Below are 21411 nucleotides of genomic sequence, written 5' to 3' on the forward strand. Positions count from 1 at the left end.
ATGTGATCGTAATCAGCGCCTTGATGGCCTATTTGTTTTGCTCCATTGACACTGTGAATAACTGCACTGTCCATCATTTACTGGGCGAAGAGGCAACAGACCTGGTGGCACATCTCATTGGGAGAGGAGGGGGGGGGGATGCTCTCTAGATCCTTTCCAAATTGGTCAACCGTATGTCCCGCTTGAGTTGCACCAGGTGGCTAGGCTCACCCTGCAGCTTTTTAAAGCCTTATGTCCCTGAAAGTAAAGCAGCCAGTTCTGAATCCTTTTTCTTCAGATAGTTGGGGGGCTTCAAACTGTCGTGGTTCGTTCCTTGGTGGCTTGGGAACCGGACCGAACCCCGACATCAGAGGCGCCCGCGATCACGGAGGTAGGGCATGGTGATCATAGGCAAGCCGGCAGCTGGGCGCCCCACCCGATCGTTGAGGTGGCAATGGCCGCTAAAGAACCTCAATGTCCCCCTCCACCTTTTGACAAGGGCCCGGAGATGGCCCTTTGTTCCAGGAAAATGGGCCATCAGGAACCCCGGAAAACCTCGCATATGTGCATGAGTCATGATTGTATCAGCATGTTCCCTCCGCAAGTACTGGGTGGGGCAATACAGCCTAAGGAGGTGGGTTTTGTATAAAAGGGAGCTTCCACCTGGAGTTCGGTGGAAGCTCTTACTCCATACCAGCGGACTCCACGTTGCTGAAATAAAGCTTGTTCCTGTTGTATCGTTCACCAGGCCTGGCGTGACGTTTTCTTCAAAGGGGCACCCTGTTTTTTCAGTTAGCAAGCGGGTCCCCGACATCGTAAGAGCTTCCACTGAACTCCAGGGTCGGCATCGCATCCGAGCGCTTATCGGGACGGATCCAGAGATGGCGTTTTCAAGCAACGGGGCGGTCTCGACCCCCACGAACCCCGGGAACATGAGTTTAATGTCCCCGGGAGATTTCCTCCGAAAATCGGGGGGCCAGGAGCAGCTGTCCGGGACCCCGAGACCCTCGGCAGCGGCGGCCAAGGGAAGGCGCCGGGCCATGGGGTTCCCAAGCACGGCGGGGAGCGCGCCGAGGTCTGGGGGGTTGGCCCCAACCTGGGACACCCAGCTGAGGCAGGCGCTTCGCCCGGTAGGACCTGAGGAATCCCTAGAGGACCTGCGGCGGGCCATGGCGGACTTGGCCAGGCGCTTGCAGGCAGCTGAAGCCCGTGAGCAAGCTCGGGCCGGGCCCGGAGGGACTGGTAATACAACGGCGGAGGGGATCGCGTCGAGTGAGGACGTCTCCAGCGACGAGGACGAGCCCGGCACTGGTGAGCGGGCCCCGGACCCCGACCCGGAGCAGTTTTCAGTCCCGAGTAGGCGAGACGGCCAGCGGAGAGGCGAGACAGCAGAGGATCTCGGGGGAGCGGGTGAGCCGACGGGGCGGCGAGAGCCGGACCAACGCAGGAGCGACGTGCAAGGCAGGGAGCGGCACGGCGTCGTTGGGCAAGTTGGTAGCCGGTGGAGCGGAGCAGGACGAGACGGCGGACGCCGAGAATCCCGGATCCGGAGGGGGTCGGACTACTCTCCAAAACGTTCCCCCCCAGAGCTTAAGGCGCGTTTCGACGGGACGCCGGACGACCTCCCGCAGTTCCTCCTCCACGCGCTGACGCATGCCCGGAGGTATGGAGACCGGTATGAGGACTCCGAGGACTTGGTCTGGGGGGTGGCCTCGTGTCTCCAGGGCAAGGCGGGTCAGTGGTACCTAGGGTTGGCCGAGCGCGGCGACCCGGCAACTCGGGACCTGCAGGACTTCGTGGTCGCGCTCCGCCGACGATTCCAGGACCCCCAGGCTGAGGACAAGGCAAAGAGTCGGATCAAGGGACTTCGACAGGGTACTAGGGGGGTTATGGACTATATAGACATTTTCCGGAGGGAAGCAGGCAAGGTGTTCTCCTGGAACGAGGAGACCCAAATCGAGTACTTCCGGGAGGGCCTTAACCCGAAGCTCAGGGAATGGGCCGTGATCAAGGGGACGGAAGAAGATCTGTCTACACTGGAGGGGTGGTGTTTTGTGGTCGCCAAGCTGGAAGCCAGCCTGGGTTGGGCCGCCGCACCCCCCCGGGAGGCCAAAGGCGGGTCAGCCGAGGCGCCGAGACCGGGCCCCGACAACTCTCGCCCCAAACGACCCCCGAACCCCGAGCGGGAAAGGAGACGCCGGGAAGGTCTGTGCCTGAAATGCGGGGGGTCAGGACATTTCGCAGCAGCGTGCCAACGGCAAGGGGGGGAGGACCGCGGGCTCTCCCAGGGGGGAGGTGCGACACGCCCCCAGCAGGCACGCCGGGCGGAGGACCTCCGCAACGAACCGGGAAGCGCCCAGGCGACGGGAAACGGCCAGGACCTGCTGTAGACGGCGCCGGGCAGCAGGTCCCGCGGTGCGAGGGAAAACCCCTACAGCATGAGGCGCGACCTCCGAACGTGGTAATTTTAGAGCTCCGGAACCCGGAGAACGGACTAAGTTGGGTGGGGGAGGCTCTTTTGGACTCTGGATGCGACCACAGCATGGTCCACCCCCAGATAGCCCGGGCTTTGGGGCTACCGAAGCGCATTCGGAAGGTTCCCCTGGTTTTCGTCCAGATGGACGGCAGCCCGATTCAGGGGGGACCTTTCGGGGAGGAGGTGGGTCCTATCGCCATCCACATAGGGGACCACCAAGAGCTGCGGTGGCTGATCCAGGTCCCCGTAGCGGGATATCGGGCGGTGTTGGGCCTGGATTGGCTGAAGGAACACAACCCCGTGGTGGACTGGCGGGCGGGGACCCTGAAGTTCGACTTGACGGTGGGTGCACGGCATCGGGTCCCCCACGAGAATTCCAGCCACAAGAGGACGGCGGCGCGTCCCAGGGGAGCGGCGGCGGCGCAGCAGGAGATACCAGAGCCCGAGGTCCCGCCAGAGTACCGAGACCTCGCAGCCGTTTTCAGCGAGCGGGAAGCGGACGAGCTACCCCCACACCGCCGCACGGACTGCGCTATCAACATCCCAGAGGGGGCGGTACTACCCAAAGGGCGCATCTACAAGATGAGTGAGGGTGAGCTCAAGGACCTCCGGGAGTTTTTGGGTAAAAATCTGGCCCGAGGTTTCATCCGGCCCGCTTCCAGTCCCATGGGAGCTCCAGTCTTGTTCGTCCGGAAAAAGGATGGGTCCCGACGGCTGTGCCAGGACTACCGGGGCCTCAACGCCATCGCAGCGGGGAACGCTTACCCCCTCCCGCTGATCCCGGATTTGCTGGCCCGGCTGGGCAAAGGGACTCTGTTCACTAAGCTGGACCTAAGGGAGGCGTACTACCGGGTACGCATCCGGGAGGGGGATGAGTGGAAAACAGCGTTTAACTGTCAATTGGGACAATTCGAATTTAAAGTGATGCCGTTCGGTTTAAGCGGGGCACCTGGGGTTTTCATGAGTCTAATTAATGAGGTGTTGCAGGACCTTCTGTTTCAGGGGGTGGTTGTTTATTTGGATGACGTCCTGATCTACAGCCAAGATCCCCAAGAGCACGTGACCCTGGTGAGGGAGGTGTTAAAGCGCCTGCTGGCAAACCACCTATACGTGAAGCTGGCTAAGTGCGAATTCCACCGTCCCTCCCTGGACTATTTGGGCTACCGCATCTCAGCCCAGGGCATAGCTATGGACCCCGAGAAGGTGCAGGCGGTGCTGGCCTGGGAAAGGCCCCGCACCCGGAAACAGCTACAAAGCTTCCTGGGGTTTGCTAACTTTTTTAGAGGCTTCATCCCCAGATACTCCTCCGTAGTGGCTCCCCTCACGGACTTGCTAGGTACCAAGGGGAGAGGTCCTCGCGCCACGCGGCCCAGCGCAGCGCTCGGCTGGAATGAGAAATCGGAGGCAGCGTTCCTGGCCCTCAAGCAAGCTTTCGCGTCTGAGCCCACGCTACTGCACGTCGACCCAACCCAGCCGATGGTGGTACAAGTCGACGCCAGCGACGCAGCAGCCGGGGCGGTTCTCCTGCAGCGAGACAAGGCGGGACAGCTGAGGCCGGCGGCCTACCTCTCACGAAAATTCGCCGAAACGGAGCGGAACTGGTCTACCTGGGAGAAGGAGGCGTTTGCGATTAAGTTCGCCCTCACCGAATGGCGGCATTGGCTGGAGGAAACAGAGGAGCCGTTCGAGGTCTGGACAGATCACAAGAATCTGGAGGCGCTCCGGCAACCGCGATCCCTGAACGCCAAGCAGATGAGGTGGGCGGAGTTCTTTTCGCGGTACAATTTCAAGCTTGGTCACATCCCCGGCAAAGAGAATTTCCTCGCGGACGCCCTCTCCCGTCTGCCGCATTATGGGGAGGGGTACGCTCCCTGCACCAGGTCCGTGTTTGGTGAGGAGCAGCTGGGACGGGGGGTCGTCACTAGGCGTCGGGCCAGGGAGGAATGGGAGCCCGACCCGGCGACCGCCCCGCTCCGAGACCGCCTAGTGGCAGCCTACGGGACAGACGAGGAGCTGGCTGAGCTCCGGGACTCTTTGATTTTGGACTCCGGTCTCTGGCGGAGGGGGGAGGCTGTCTACGTCCCGGAAGGGCTACGACGGGAAGCCCTCAGCCTCTGCCACGATGCTAAGACCGCCGGGCACTTCGGTTTCGTAAAATCCTGGAAGTTGGCCCGGCGGCGGTTTTGGTGGCCCAGTCTGCGGCGGGACACAAAAGCTTACGTCAGTGGTTGTCCTGTCTGCCTGACCTGCAAGCCGGGGGTTGGCAAGCCGAAAGGTCTGCTGCACCCGCTCGAGGTCCCGACCCGGCCGTGGTCAGTGATCTCCATGGACTTTATAACAGACTTGCCTCCCAGCAAGGGGAAAACGGTGATCTGGGTGGTGGTAGATCTATTTTCCAAACAGGCCCATTTCATTCCTTGCGCCAGTGTCCCCAGTGCTTCACAGTTGGCTCGGATGTTCCTGGATCACGTGTTCCGACTGCACGGGCTGCCGGACAAGGTGATTTCCGATCGGGGCTCACAATTCGTGTCCCGGTTTTGGCAAGCTTTCCTGCGCCTGTTAGACATCGAGCAAGGGCTGAGCTCCGCTTACCACCCCCAGACGGACGGGCAGACCGAGCGGGTTAATCAAGTACTGGAGCAGTACTTGCGGTGTTTCGGTTCCTATCATCAAGACACCTGGGTGCCCCTGCTCCCCCTGGCCGAGTTCGCGTACAACAACGCAGACCACAGCAGCACGGAGATGTCGCCTTTTGCCGTCGTCTACGGGACAGACCTGAGACACTTCCCGGAGCTTGGAGAGGTCCCCGCCCGGGAATCGGCCGACCTTCGCGAGTGGGGGAAGCGTGCCGGGAGCTGCTGGAAGTCGCTGCAGGAGCAGCTCCACAAAGTCAAGGCAGCGCAGAAAGAGGACGCCGACCGGAAGAGACGACCAGCTGAAGAGATCCGACCGGGGGATCGAGTTTACCTTTCCACCCGGAACCTACGGTTGAATTTGCCCAGCAAGAAGCTAGGCCCTCGGTTTTTGGGGCCTTTCGAGGTCTTGGCCCCGATCAACGAAGTTTCGGTCAAGCTCAAGCTCCCCAAGAACCTCCGGCACATCCATCCCGTCTTTCACGTGAGCCTTCTAAAAAAAACTCCGGACGGTGACGTTTGGCACCCCGTGGTTTCCCCGCCAGCGCCCGAGGTCCTGCCGGGGGGGGAGCACCACGAGGTGGCGGATATCCTGGACTCTAGACTCCACAGGGGGAAGTTGCAGTACCTCGTGGAATGGAAGGACTTCGCTTTGGGGGACCGGGAATGGGTCTGGGCAGCGGACGTCCTTGCGCCCCGACTCACTGAACGTTTCCACAAGCGGTATCCTGGCCGTCCCGGGGGGTTGGAGAATGGACCTTTGGGGGGGCAGAATGTCGTGGTTCGGTCCTTGGTGGCTTGGGAACCGGACCGAACCCCGCCATCAGAGGCGCCCGCGATCACGGAGGTAGGGCATGGTGATCATAGGCAAGCCGGCAGCTGGGCGCCCCACCCGATCGTTGAGGTGGCAATGGCCGCTAAAGAACCTCAATGTCCCCCTCCACCTTTTGACAAGGGCCCGGAGATGGCCCTTTGTTCCAGGAAAATGGGCCATCAGGAACCCCGGAAAACCTCGCATATGTGCATGAGTCATGATTGTATCAGCATGTTCCCTCCGCAAGTACTGGGTGGGGCAATACAGCCTAAGGAGGTGGGTTTTGTATAAAAGGGAGCTTCCACCTGGAGTTCAGTGGAAGCTCTTACTCCATACCAGCGGACTCCACGTTGCTGAAATAAAGCTTGTTCCTGTTGTATCGTTCACCAGGCCTGGCGTGACGTTTTCTTCAAAGGGGCACCCTGTTTTTTCAGTTAGCAAGCGGGTCCCCGACACAAACACAACAATACCTTTTTGCCATCTTGATAAGTCCCTGGCCACTGTCAGTACGATTGAACTGTGCGGATGGGGAGCTTCTGGTTTTGGCACAGAAGAAGAGTGGGAGGGGAAGTGATGAAGAGTGGGAGGGGAAGTGACCCTTTGGAGCCTGTTTTGCAGGGACATTTGGAATTCTGACACAATCACAAAATGGCTGCCGCAGGAGGTGGAGCCAGGCACCAACCACAGCTGCCTGTTCCCTTCAGCTGCTGCCAAAGAAACCTTTTAAAACAGGTGCACAGCCAATCAAATCTCCAGTGGCCAATCAGAAGTCTTGCTGACCAAAAGCCCCATCTGGCCCTGCCCACTTTGGAAAAATACTTAGTGGGCTACCAGGAAAGGTGTCAGTGGGGGCCGTGGTGTTCATCAACTCTGTTCTGGGGATCTTTGGACTATGCAGCCCATTTAGGCCCTTTCAGAGAGAGGTGGCCTAAAAGCCCAAGAAAATAATAACAATAACAATAAGAATTCAGTGCTAAAGAAGACCGCCTTGGGCTGTACCCACATGTTGCTGGATATTATAACAACAATAACAACAACAACAATTTTATAGCCTGCCCTTCTTTGATTGTCTCAGGGCAGGTAACAATAGCTAAAATAAAAATATAAATTATAATAAAAACAATAAAACAATTAATTTGCATACTGTCATCCTGTGCAGGCTCAAGGTGGTGCACAACCATAAAAACAATCCCCTAGTTAATAACAGAACATGGACATTCAGGCATTAAAACCTTTAAAATCACATCTTCCGTTAAATGCCATTCATCCATCGGTGCAGCCATCGGTGCAGCCCTCTTATTTCTAGTGCAGAAACCTAATGACAGTTTACAATGGAAGTTTTTATTTTTTTCGGGGGGGGGGATTTAATGTTGTTATCCCTGGCCCCAACCTAAAGCCTAATACATATAGGATGATTGAACAGTTACATAATTAAGTTTGGCAATTACTAAAATCATTCATTAATGCCGCCTGCATTATAACTAAACTACTGAGGGGCGAGTTGATGTTTAATGGGTGGAGGTCGGTGGGTTCTTGAGCAGGGAGGCCAGCATCTTCCTGGTGCTATTTCCTGGCCTCACCCAAAGGCCTGGCAGAACAGCAATATCAGGCTCCACTGTTTCACTCCAGCTTTTGTCTACAACTGGATCTTGGGCTGTGGAGAAGAAGGCAGTCCAGTTCTGATTGTCTCATTCCAGTAGAAGAAGAAGAAGAAGAGTTGGTTCTTATATGCCGCTTTTCCCTACCCGAAGGAGGCTCAAAGCGGCTTACAGTGGCCTCCCCTTTCCTCTCCCCACAACAGACACCCTGTGGGGTGGGTGAGGCTGAGAGAGCCCTGATATTCCTGCCTTCCCTTTCCTCTCCCCAAAATTGACACCCTGTGAGGTGGGTGAGGCTGAGAGAGCCCTGATATCACTGCCCGGTCAGAACAGTTTTATCAGTGCCGTGGCGAGCCCAAGGTCACCCAGCTGGTTGCATGTGGGGGAGCGCAGAATCGAACCCGGCATGCCAGATTAGAAGTCCGCACTCCTAACCACTACACAAACTGGCTCTCCTGTGTTATCTGCACATAGCCCCCAGAGCAGGTATCCTTTCTCTTTCGAAGGCACTTGGACGCCACGATACGCTTTTGCAAGCCAAGTATAGTTCGATCCGTCGCTTTCCTCCTAGAACTCCCAGCCCCTCAAGCTCTTCTTTCTCATTCTCCTCCCTCTGCAAAAGCACCTTCTCCATCTCCCAGAGGCAATAATATGCTGACCAGTTCTCTTCTGATTGCAAAGAAATGTTATATTGCCAAAATAAATAAAGGAAGGAAGAGCCCTCCGTTTCCGGGCCTGGGTGACAGCAGGAATGGAGGTGACATTTATAAATTCTTTATTAAGAATTAAATGATTAATTGAGATTGCTCTTTCCTTAATAGACTGGGGCTACAATGCCGGATCATTACGGAAATGCCGAGGACGCTTAGTGCAGAGACGAGGCCTTTATTTGCCACTTAGTGCGCAGGGAAGAGCGGATTCCCCCCCCCTCCATTTGCAGCTGCTAAATCCCATTTCAGGAGGGAGAATCTCTCCAGTTCACTCAGACATTTGGATCACGCAGGGTTTGCTGCAGCATCAGACTGCTGGGCCCTTCAGGGCGTCTGCCTCCTCTTCTCCTCCCCCCGCCCCGCCCTGCTTGACCCATGTGCCTGTGAAGAGCTGTGAAAGCCTCGCCACTGACCTATGGTGACCCCATTGGTTTCTCACCATTAGCGATGAAGGAGACGTGGGTTTTATTTGATTGGACTTGTTTGTGTTCAGACTTTTCGCCCGCCCTTCCCCAAGGGCTCAGGGCGGGTTACAACCCCCCCCCCCCCCGAGAGCTACATTTCAACATTTAAAATCTCGGTGTTGAATGAATTATAAAATAATTATAAAATATATTATACAGTCCAATAACATCCAAACGAAATATATCACTGACTGTACAATTTGCCCTCTTCTGCCTCCTGTCTAGGGAAAGCGGGGCAGGATATGTTGACTCCAATAGCATCCTTTTTTGACCTTTTGACCCCTGAAATTTCAGGAACCCCTGAAATATTTTTCAGGCTTCAAGGGACCCCAGAAATGGTGACAGGTCCCTCCAGAGAAGTGAGCACGGAGGTAGGATGGGGAGTCAGCCAATTAGTCAGTTGATCATTTAGCGTTTCCATTGTGGAGAAAGAGACTAGGCCTGTAGAGCAACCAGGGAAGTGGGCTCCAGTAAGATTTAGTGACATCAGCAGCCACCTGAACTTGTGTAACCCCAGAGTTCCCCAGAATCCTGGTTGGGAATCCCTGTCCTGTAGAGTTGACTTGATGGAGTCTGGACAGGAATCAGGCAGAGAGGATAGCAGAAATCAGACTTTTCCTAGGCCTCAACCATTGCCTTGCTCTGCAAAGGCTTCCCCTCCAATTCTGACCCTGCTTTGCTTCTGAGATCTGATGAGATCGGGCTATACTGTACCACTGTGCATCTGTACATTGACTAAATACTGCAAAAAAACAAAACAAAAAACAAACCCAAACTCAAGGTGATTGTACTCACGAGCTCAGTAAGCTTCTTCTCATGCATTGTTTTGAGAAATGGTAGAGGACAGGAAGGCCTGGAGGATCATTGTCCATGGGGTCGCGGTGGGTCGGACATGACTTCGCAACTAACAACAATTAATTCCCACCCATTTAGGAAACCCTTCAAGGGCTGTCAAGAAACTCCAAGGTTTCACAAAACTCTGTTTGAGAAAGCCTGTTCTAAGCTGTAAGAAACATTAGGGTACCCAAAGATTGGAAGTCTCTTCTCCAAGAACTAAGCTCCACCACTGAAAAGAATTCTTCTCCCTAATATTCCAGTAGAGGGCTTTAGACTCCAAACGGTGTTTCTGATCCCAACCAGCAGAGGGCAGTGCTGACTCATCTCCACATGGCAAGCCAGGGAGCATCCTACAGGTGTCACACAATATGGGAGTGTGTATGTGTATGTGTGTGTAGGGGGCATTGCTGGAATTTTTAAGATCTCAGGGGAAGATCTTTCAGCTGTATTCATTCTTTTTTTACCACCACTGTTGGGATAATAGAAGCATTTTAAAAATTACCCCGTTTATTAGACAGTCATTTCAGCCGTTGGCCTTAAGGCCTCATCCTCTTGGTGATGGGGAGGCAGGAGGTGAGGAGAGAAAGGCTATTAATAAAATTGCCGATGTTTATTGAGACACTTGTCCCGAGCTGCCAGCATCTCCAGCGAAGGGTCAAAGACTTTACCTGCTGGGCAGGATGCCCGGAAAAATGGGGGGGGGGGATCCCTTTCTTCCGTTGCAAGCTGATTTCTGGCCTCCCAGCAGCTCTTCAGCAGACAGAGGGCGAGTGAATAGTTAGTGGTTGGAGAATGTGGAGAAGAGAGATTAATTAGTAATTAATGGACTCTGAGGCTGAGCGTTCAGTGCATTCATTTGCATAAAGAGAAGGGTAATGAACAGTCCTCCTGCGTTCAGTGGGACTCTGCCTGGAGGAGACGGCTGACGGCTATGCAAAGGAGCGGAAAGGCAGCTTGCATTCGAAAGGGGTGCAAAGGAAAGACATCGTGTGCACAATTGGCCTTCCCAGTGGCCATGAGCAAGCCCTGCTTCTGGCCGGCAGCAGGCTTGGGTTTCAGCTCATGCCGGTTTGCCATTTGTTTGCCATTTGTGTTTGCCATTTGTGAACAGGAAGCTGTTTTTCCCCCAACAGGCCATTTGTCTGTTCCTCAGCCTCAGTTATGGTTTCTCTGCAGGTAGCGTCAACCATGTCTTGCTCATTGTACAGTGTAGTGACTGTCCTGTCCGGCCAGCATGGTGTAAAAGAAGAAGAAGAAGAAGAAGAAGAAGAAGAGTTGGTTCTTATATGCCGCTTTTCCCTACCCGAAGGAGGCTCAAAGCGGCTTACAGTCGCCTTCACATTCTTCTCCCCACAACAGACACCCTGTGGGTGGGTGAGGCTGAGAGAGTGCTGATATCACTGCCCGGTCAGAACATATTTACCAGTGCCGTGGCGAGCCCAAGGTCACCCAGCTGGCTGCATGTGGGGGAGCGCAGAATCGAACCTGGCATGCCAGATTAGAAGTCGGCACTCCTAACCACAACACCAAACTGGCTCTACTGGTGTAGTGCAGGGGTGGCCACACGGTGGCTCTCCATGTGTCCATGGACTAAAATTCCCAGGGGCTCATGAGAATTGTAGTCCATGGACACCTGGACCCATTCCGCACAGGTTGGATAATACGCTTTCAATGCCCTTTAGAAGCAGATTTTCCAGTTCCGCACAGGAAAATCCAGCTGCAAAAGCACACTGAAAGTGCATTATTCAACGTGTGCAGATTGGGCCCTGGTGAGCCACAGTTTGGCCACCCCTGGTATAGTGCTTAAGACTGGCGGCCTTTAATCTGGAGAACTGGGTTGGATTTCCCATTATTATTATTTTTTTAAAAACCTACCACTGAGTGTTGATCAACGTTATGACGTTATTTACTGTGGATCTATTTGGATTGGCAGTGTTTTCACACGTGCAGTTTTGCAGACACCCAGTGCAAATCTGTTCGTCAGGCATTTGAATTGGAGCTGAACCGGAAAGGATACAGTGATCGGCTCCCAGCCAAATGTGGTCAGGTCAACACTCGAAGCTGTTGGCCCTGAAATTTGCAGCTTCCCTAATTTCATCCTGGATGAATAGACTACAGATCTTAGGTCAGGCGATGGAATTCCATGCAGGAGTTGCAGCACCTCTGGAAAGTCCCTGAGAGCCATAGACTTTAACCCTGATTGGGAAGCCTGACCTGCTGGGCTGCAAGGCTCCACTGAGACACCATTTTGTGTTGCATTTTAAGGAGGATCTCCTGCTAGCACCCATGCCTGGTAAGTGAGTGCTCCATATTTCCTGTCTCATTTTGCATTAACCTTGCCAGCTCTTCCTAGGAATACCAGTCTCCAAGTAGGACCTGGGAGTGCCCTAGAATGACAGCTCATCTGCAGACTACAGAGATCAATTCCCCTGGAGAAAATGACTGCTTGGGAGGGTGAACTATGTGGGTATTAGATTTCCTTGAGGTCCCTGTCCTCCTCAAGCTCCACCCCTAAAATTTCCAGGAGTTTTCACACCTGGAGCTGGAACCCTACCTCCCACTCTGGTAGACAGGAGGAGCTGGCAACCCTTGGTCTTCCGTCATAGCGGGTGATCTCTCCACCCCAGACTTTGAATAATAGAAAAATGCCATTGCAGTGATGCTGTAATGTCACTTCCGCTTGTATAACTGGAAATGACATCATGAGTTTCAGCAATGCACTAGCAATCCCTCAAAACCACTATGGCAAAACATGACTTCATGCCCTGAAGATCAGGAGATCAGTTTCCTGTGGACTGTCCAATGTCGTCTTTTTAAGGCTGTTCTGTATGGGAATGGAAGGACCATGCAAATAGGGATGTGGACCAGAATGTGGCTTCAAATTCTCTCTTCTTCATCTATTGATGTCCCTATCCGAACTGGTGGTGACTTATGGTAGGGTTTTTGAGGTCAGTGAAAAGGTGGTTTGCCATTGTCTGCTCCTGCAAACCAGTGGTCTCCCGTCCAATTACCAGCCAGGGCTAACCCTTCTCAGCTTATGAGATCTGACAAGATTGGGCTAGCCTGGGGTACCCAGGTCAGAGTCCCTGTCTAAACGACCAGCCTTTAGATTCTAAAGTTTAGAGGGTTTTCTATTGGGCCCCATTGAATATTCTACAACTCCACACCGTTTATTTGCAGATATAGTATGCCTGAAATATATATATAATTTTCTAAAGGAATCTATTCCCATAATCATTGTTTTTGGGAAAGGCCCACCAAAGTTACTTTACTTTATATATATATAAAATATATATAAAATATATATAAAGTAACTTTGGTGGGCCTTTCCCAAAAACAATGATTATGGGAATAGATTCCTTTAGAAAATTCCATTCAATGACATCTTTTCCCTTTTGTGACCTTCTGTGATGTCATGTGGATTTGCCTAGCCAGTCAGGGACCTTACAGTGTGTGTGGAAGACTCCACACATGTAATTAATCATATTTAGGTCACGGTGTGTGTGTGTGTGTGCAAATAAAGTGATTTGCAAATGAGTGAGGGCAATGCAAATACACGGGCAAACATTTCCCCCATTGAAAAATCTTCGAAAAGGGGGCATATTTTTAAATGTTCACAAAGAAATGTTAGTTCAGATTGGCCGTACTTTGTGCTACTTTACCATGAGGTCACTATAAGTGAGCTGTGACTTAACAAAGCTTTCCACCATGACCACCAATTATCATGGCTTTCCTTAAAAGAATTCTGGGACAGGGAATTTGGGGGGTTTTACTGAGATTTTTCTATTTAGGTGTTTCTCACTTTTCTCACCAAGGATTCAGAGTGGTTTACAAAGAAACAGAGAATACAATCTAGATTAGACAAACAATACTAGATAGATAGATAGATTGATAGAGGGAGGGAGGGAGAGAGAGAGAGGGAAAGGGATGCCAACTCCAGTTCCTTGGCTTCTCCTGAATCCACTGCACTAGAAGCAGGAGATATCTCTGAGCATAAAGGTGGCAATCCTAGCCCATGTGGTTTGCTTTCCCCTTTCTCTGTTGCCCTGAGCTCTTCCATTATCTGTCTCTCTGGTAGGTTATATCTCCTTGCCATCCATATATTCTGAGCTCAAGCACCCAGCCAGATTTACCACTTTGATTTCCTTTCTGTGGTCACATTAACTGTTAATGGGAAATTAGGCATTTAACACACCTGTGAATTATTTAGCAACAAGGAGAGGGGAAGTGGGTCTTGAATCTTAAAGGAACCTTGTTCCCTGTGGCGAGGGTCGATTGCTATTGTGCCTGATTGTGGCTTCACAGTCTGCCTGTCTGGGTTTATTACCAGGGTGGGGGGACACTATGGCTTCTCCCTGCAGGACTTCTAGTTGTCCTAGAATTGCAGGAAGATGGAGAGGAGCAGAAAGAGATATGTTCTTGCAATAGTGCAGAACCGAAACCACTCTGGTTTGTTTTCATTTGGATTCCATCTTGGATGTTGAATGCTGTGAGATACCCTTCAGATTGCAAAAAAAATATCCCATTGATGATTGCCACTGCTTTCATGCACAACATGACAAGCATCGCCATTGCTCAGAGGCACATTTCTCTCTGTGGAATGGCATTAGCCTTCCAGCTCAGCTGTGAATGGCAGACCATTCACGGCAGTCCTGTGGATATCAGGACATTGGCTTGTTGGAGTTATAGCCAGTCTGCTGGAACATTAACACAGCGCAATGGCTAAGCTGGGGGACCACAGCTAAAGCCAAGCAAGTTGCTGGACCACTGCTGCACCACAGCTAAAGCCAAACGAAAGTTGGGACCTGCAGGTCCGTAGGAAGAGGTGCCAAGATTCATATCTTCTCATCTGTTGAGCACAGCCAGCCCCAACAAAAAGGTGAACTGGATGATGGAATCCGCTGTGACTGGTGGAATGTGTCATGGACTTGGTGATATGGGTGTGCTGCTAATGCTACACCTCTGTGTTGGAAGAGTGAAAACAGGAACCAAAACAGAAAATGGAAGGAGGAGCAGGATTCAGGGGGAGAACAGAAGTGGCAGAACTTTTGGGGACACCAAAATAACTGTTTCTCTTCACGAGAACCCATACGAGGACAGAAGGGGAGAGCTGTGGCTTGAGATGGGCTAGGATCAGCCTAGTGAGACTTCTTTCCAGAATCAGGTGCAAGCCATGGACCATTTATGCACAGGGAACTTCACTGCCCCAGCTCCCGTGCAGGAGCACAAATCGGGGGTGGATGAGGTGCCCAGGGCCAAATGCTCCCCCATGTGGGTGCAGAAAGAGGTGGGGCAACCTGCCACGACTAAAACTCTAGCCTACAGCATGGCATGAAACCTCCAGTGCATAAATGGTCAAGGGGATGTCGCATCCCAGGAGATGGTGGCACAGCTGACATGGTCAACACAGGAGGAGGAGAGGTGGAAGGATCTGGAGCAGCAGAGAAACTGACATGGTGCAAACAGTCTGGACATGAAGGGCCTAGTTTCTCTTCTCCATAGATTTGCTCAGGGCCTGGATGTGGGGTCAGACTCATGGATGCTGCCACTGTTTAAAATCCAAATGAGGTGATTTTAGAATGCTCTGTTTGCGGGGAGGTGTGGCCATTTCTGCATTTGAAAAGCAACTCTGTGTGTGTGTGAGGATCAGCCCCTCAAGCCACCATGCTGCAGGCTGTGTCAGGGCATGGCCCCACACAGCATTTTTAAATTGCCTCATGAGGTTTTGAAATGGTGGCCACACCCGTGGCTTAGACGTGTGGACATTGTCATGCCTCCTCTGACTCTCAAGTCCCATCATGCATCACTTTCGTGCATCATGCAGTTCTCTCATGTATCGCTTTTGGTCGCCGACTCTTTGCATAATGCTACCGAAACCCACTGGATGGCTTCCGTTTTATTCCCAAAATGATGATTTACAGATCTAGGATTTCCCCTTACATTTGGAATGCCCTCCCATTTCACACACATTCTGTCGCTACATTTTCCTCTTCTAAGAAACATCTCCAAATCCCCCCTTGCTACTCTGGTCTTCCTCTCTGCACGGTACACTTTGTACCTGGCAATCCACAAGAATTCCTCTTCCTGGCTTTTTAAACTAAAATTCAATTTAAAAAAATCACACCTCTCCTTTCCTCATCCTTTTTGCGTCTTGTTTGGTTAGATTGGAAGCATCTCGCACTATCTACCCCGAGACGGCATGTCCAAGAGCGAGAGGGGCCGTATACAAACAAACAAACAAATATGAATATATCCAGCGCCTAGCAAAATATTCAGAAAGAAAAGACGAAGTAAGGTAAAGGTAAAGGTAAAGGTAAAGGTATTCCCTGTGCAAGCACCGGGTCATGTCTGACCCTTGGGGTGACGCCCTCTAGCGTTTTCATGGCAGACTCAGTATGGGGTGGTTTGCCAGTGCCTTCCCCAGTCATTACTGTTTACCCCCAGCAGCAAGCTGGGTACTCATTTTACCAACCTCGGAAGGATGGAAGGCTGAGTCAAGCCTGAGCCGGCTGCTGGGATCAAACTCCCAGCCTCATGGACAGAGCTTTCAGACTGCATGTCTGCTGCCTTACCACTCTGTGCCACAAGAGGCTCTTAAAGACAAAGTAGAATGGTGGAAAAGAAGGAAGTTAGAAAGCTTGGAAGGTGAGTGCTACGATCTACCCAGCCTGGGGGAGAGGAGAGCAGTCAACTTTCTCACTAAACTCAGAGAGCTAGTGTGATGTAGTACTTAAAAATGCTGGACTAGGATGTGAATTCAAATGCTCACTCATGCTGTGGAAGCTTGCTGGATAACCTTGGGCTGGTCGCACTCTCTTAGCCTAACCTACCTCACAGGGTTGTTGTGAGGGTCACACAGAAGAGAGGAGAATGAGGTAAGCCCCTTTGGGTCCGTGTTGTGGAGTAAGGTGGGGTAAAAATGAATTCAATAAATGAAATAAACCGCCAGTAGTGAAAACACAAGTGGCAAGAATTGCGTAGCCCTGGCATTTTGAGCCAGTTTGGTGTAGTGGTTAGGAGTGCGGACTTGTAATCTGGCATGCCAGGTTTGATTCTGCACTCCCCCACATGCAACCAGCTGGGTGACCTTGGGCTCGCCACGGCACTGATAAAACTGTTCTGACCAAGCAGTGATATCAGGGCTCTCTCAGCCTCACCCACCTCACAGGGTGTCTGTTGTGGGGAGAGGAAAGGGAAGGCGACTGTAAGCCGCTTTGAGCCTCCTTCGGGTAGAGAAAAGCGGCATATAAGAACCAACTCTTCCTCTTCTTCTTCTTCTTCTTTTCTCTTCTTGCCCTTCCCTCCCCAGGTTCACTGGACCTGCTGCTGGGAGTTAAGGGTTTGCTTGCAACAAAACTGGGGCGGCCATGCCAATATTTTGTCAATGGCCCACTCAAGTCCAAACTCATCTTGGGGTTTTCCCATTTGCCAATGTATTTTTCATTCCCGGCCCAGGTATGCTGAAAACTTCACGTTCTTCTTTCAACAAGTCCTCATTTAAGTTTTTGAAAAACTCATTGCCAGCCAGGAGGGGAGTTTCTTCTCCTCCTGCCCTCCGGTCAAGTCCAGATTTACGGCAGCTGTTCCTGCCTCCAAGGACGCTATTGGATCCTCCCCCAGAGCCATCCAGCCTCCTGCCTGGGCCGCACCTGAAGCACTCGGGAGGTTTGGAGCACTAGGTAGGGAGTGTTCTGGCTCAGCGGGAATTTCACACAAGAGTGGCCCACTGAAGGTCAAGGGACCTGTTAACATTTCCTCCCCTGTTCATTTTGGGAGGCTTTCTTTTTTGCTATTTCAAAGACAGCAACTGGGGGCTGCGTTTTCAAGGAGAAGAAGAGCTGGGGGAGAAAGGGGAAGGACTTTTCAATCCTTACCTCCCCTGCTGTTTTCTTGCTGGAAAGAAAAAAAAGGGGGGGAGAGGTATACCTATAAAGGTAAAGATTCCCCAGCAAGAGTAATAGCAATTTAGTGGGGGCGCCAAAGGCCAGGGAGATGTATCTGCATTTATATTCAACATGTGGCGTATAGGGATCCATGCTTAATTTTAGACTGTGGGCCATTTCGCACAGAGCTCAAAGTTGCTATTTGGTTGCCGTTTGTGAAAGCGCTACTTCAAGTAGCGAAATGTAACTAGCCGTGCCCGTAACGCACAGCTGCGGTTTTTGCGGAATTTGGCACTTTCACTTCTCGCCACTTTCGTAACCCACAGGCTTCCGGTTCTCCGTCTTATCGCTACAAAGGAGGTCCCTTTTTAGCGCTTCTGGCCTCCCGTGCCCGTCAATCAAACTGCAGGCACACCTTTGACCTCGACCCTAAAGCCGAACTTGTCGGGGTTCCCTTTTTTTTTAAAAAACCCAGGAAACCCCGTAGCAACGCGTTATCGTCCAATCATTGGCGCCCTTGGAACGTGTTTTCTATTGTTTTCTAGGAACCAGATGCATTGACATGTTTGATTGGTTAATCCCCGCCCACAGTACACGCCCACAGGTTACCTGCTTATATGCACCTGGGCAGACACGCGGTCGGCCTCACTCTTTTGTTTGCGTAGCCTACTGCCCGCAGCACAGGTCAACGTTGCAATGGAGAGGCTTATTTTTCAATTGCTGGCTTACATGCTCGCGGTGGTCCAGCGCATGAATACCGCCTTGTCGCGTCGGACGTATGCTATCGCGGAGTACCGAGAACGGGTGGCCGGAACGCTGACCAGCAGCAGAAGACGTTCTGTAAGGGTAACCATGGCGGCCAAGAAACGCTGGCAAGCTCTGGCAGAGGTCCGGTTCCCCCCCCGGTTCTGGGTGGACGAACGATCCTCTGACTGGTGGGAGAATTTTGTGTGGACTCGCTGGGATGATGACCACTGGATTGCCAACTTCAGGATGTCGAGGGGGACATTTTTTGAACTCGTGGAGGCTCTACGTGGACGCATGGAGAGGCAAGTCACTGGCATGCGGCGCCCCGTTCCAGTTGAAAAAAGGGTGGCTGCCGCATTGTGGTACTTGGCCACCCCTCAGTACTTCCGGACAGTAGCCCAGCAATTCGGACTCGGAGTCACTACGGTTGGCGATATCCTTAAGGAGTTCTGCCTCGCCATGGAGGCGGAATTGTTCAGCAAAGTCGTGTGCCTCGGAGACCGGCTTGGAGCGGTGAGTGTCATTCCATCCCCTTTGCCCTTTAAATTTTTTTTCTTGTTTGACAGGTCAGCAACGAAGACGCGATACACCCCACGCTGACATGCCATGGCTTATATTCTTTTCTTTCCCTTATTCCAGAGTATGGACGGGTTTGCCAGGCTTGGATTCCCGCATTGTTTTGCGGCCGTCGATGGAAGCCACATCCCTATCCGTGCCCCCGGGGGAAGCATAAAAGAGTACGGGAACAGGAAGGACTTTTGCTCTGTTCTCCTGCAAGGAACAGTGGACTTCTCCGGCCGGTTTATCGATGCCGAGGTGGGGTGGAGTGGCAGGAGGCATGATGCCCTTGTTTTCAGGGAATCCAACCTCAGGAAAGCCATGGACGAAGGGGTCTTTGTTCCAGGAAACCCCACCGCCACCATTGAGGGCGTGCGTGTGCCGGCGTTGGTCCTCGGGGACGGAGCCTACCCATTACGACGCTGGCTCATGACTCCCTACAAGCGGCCAAGGACGGACGTGCAGAGCCACTACAACCTCAGTCACTCCCGGGCAAGGAATGTAGTGGAGCGTGCCTTTGGACGTTTGAAGTCACGGTTCCGTTGTTTAATGTCACGACTCCATGTACATATTGACAATGTGACTCCGCTGATAATCGCATGTGTGATTTTGCACAACATATGCGAGGACAAGGGACATAACATCCCCTTCCCTGAGGACGAACCTGAACCTGTAGTCCTTCAGGATACACAGGACATCCCTGAAGCAAGGAGAAAAAGGATATATGCTGAGGGGTGCAAGGTTCGGGACGCCATAGCCACCCACATCTACAGAAACAGGAGGCGTGTTTAATTGTTTTTCCTACTCTGTTGTTGAATAAAGTTTTGTGTTCTTTGTTTAACCTTGTCTTGTGCGGTTTGTGTACTTTGCCAGCAAAAAAACGGGGATTCTCTGGTCCAAAAGCACTTTGACAGCCCTAAATGCTAACTCCCCACTGAAATTGACAAACACAATACGGAAGCGCTGAATGGGGAAAGTTCGGGGAGGCGGGTAGCCAGGAAGTATTGGCGACCCCTGTCAAACCGGAGGATCAATCCACTCATGTTCCAAGGAATAATTTTATTGGTGGGCAGCTTTGATACATTTAAAAAACGGGGTGGTCGATCGGAGCAACGCACGTTCGTTCCCTAACCGTCATTCCGAAGATGCCGAAGCCACGGAAGGGCTCCTTCTGGCAGCGCGCCGAGGCTGAGGCACTTCTGGAGCTGGTGCTACAATCAAAAAGTGTTGGCCGCCTAATGGCCAGCACCCATTGCCACACCAAGGGTGCCTACCTGGTGTTGGCTTCAAAGCTGAGGGAGAGGGGCTATGTCCGGACCTGGGAGCAGGTCCGGACAAAATTCAAGCGCCTTAAGCTGGACTTCCTAAACAGTCTGGAACAGTGGGGGGGGATCCCGCAGCCAAGTGGGAGGACGGTCTTCCACGACCAGATGGTGAAAATATGGGAGAAGGCTGGGAAGCCCCCCCTGGACATGAGGAGGCATATGGGTGAGTGCTGCCCTCGTTGTGTTTTGCCCTTAAACATGCATGGAATGACTAGCTGCCTCTTTCCCCTACTGTCCCCAATGAAATTCGAGAAAGTATTTAGATGCTGTCAACCCCCTCAGACTTAGCCAGCCAGTACTGTAGAACCACTTTGGTTATGCGCTTAGACTCTAACTGTGGTGTGTCCACCAGCTGTGTTTCATCTCTGTTTTGTGTGCTTTTAATTATGATTTGTCTTTTTCTTTGCCCAGCCACACAATCACCATCCAAGCTGGCAACAGCACCTGAGCGTGAGGAGGGGGAGGAAGAGGGACCTTCCACCTCGGGACAGGCTGCAGGTGAGAGTTTTATGTCTGTGAGGGAGACCCATGTGTGTGTACCCACACGGAGCCATATGGGAGCCTGATGTGATGCTTCCTTTTGGAGTGTGATCAAATTCTTTGTTTGATTTCTATAGCTGAAACTGTGGAGGCAAGGCTGCGTGCCATGGAGGCCAGAGTTACTTCCCTGGAGGCTCAAGTGGCGGAGCTGAAAGGGGAGATTGAGCAGCACAGGCAACAGAGGGAGGCGGAAGAGCGTAGGTTATGTTCCCCACTGCCCAACTCTTCTCACACTGTGGCTAAGGCCACTTAAAAGTGTATGCATGTAAACTAAAGAAATTTGAAAATATGTGTGGTACTAATGTGTACTTTTTCTCCCTCCCCACAGTTAAGAAGAAGGAGGACGAAGAGCTCTTCCGGCGCAAAGTTAGGGGGACCGTGGGACGGCTGTGCAGGAGAGTTAGGGCGATGGAAGGGGCTGGGGAGGGGAGCGGTGGGACCTGAGTTTTGTTTCCTGTTTGTGTTTTGGGGTAGGGGTTGGGGGGGGGGGCTCCAAGTTTCATTCCCCAATGTTTTTCCCCTGTTAAATGTATACTTTTGTTAAAAAAAATTGGTTTTCCAGGGGGGTGGGGGGTGGTGGTGCTGGTGGGGCTCCAAGTTTCATTCCCTAATGTTTTTCCCCTGTTAAAATGTTTTTTAAAATAAAATGTTATTGCAAATTTTATAACAAGACTCCAGTGTGACTTCTTAAACTCGCACATATTTAACCCCACACCACACTCCTAAAACTCCTTGAACTAACACCCCTCCAACCTCCAACCCACACAGCAGTACCACAATATACACAATCACTAGAGAGGCCGCTTTCAGCCTTGCAGATTCTACAGTAGGGTACACAGAGACAGAG

At 52.2% G+C, this 21411-nt stretch overlaps 2 long non-coding RNA genes across 3 annotated transcripts in view; both read left to right on the forward strand.

The window, feature by feature from the left end:
- The window catches only part of LOC143831370 (uncharacterized), a 104781-nt gene that overhangs the window by 28004 nt on the left and 55366 nt on the right, over nucleotides 1–21411 (forward strand). Inside the window, exon 4 of one of the 2 annotated variants that reach the window (XR_013228853.1) lies at nucleotides 11496–11748. The exons of the other annotated variant lie outside the window; for it this stretch is intronic. This is a non-coding gene — a long non-coding RNA (uncharacterized LOC143831370). Of the gene's footprint in view, nucleotides 1–11495; nucleotides 11749–21411 lie in introns of those variants that run through there. 2 annotated transcript variants of the gene reach the window in all.
- On the forward strand, nucleotides 19666–21068 carry LOC143833341 (uncharacterized). The gene is made up of 3 exons (XR_013229596.1): nucleotides 19666–20522; nucleotides 20642–20761; nucleotides 20893–21068. It is a non-coding gene; the product is annotated as an uncharacterized LOC143833341 (long non-coding RNA).

Source organism: Paroedura picta, chromosome 3, assembly GCF_049243985.1.
Source record: "Paroedura picta isolate Pp20150507F chromosome 3, Ppicta_v3.0, whole genome shotgun sequence".
Lineage (NCBI taxonomy): Eukaryota > Metazoa > Chordata > Lepidosauria > Squamata > Gekkonidae > Paroedura > Paroedura picta.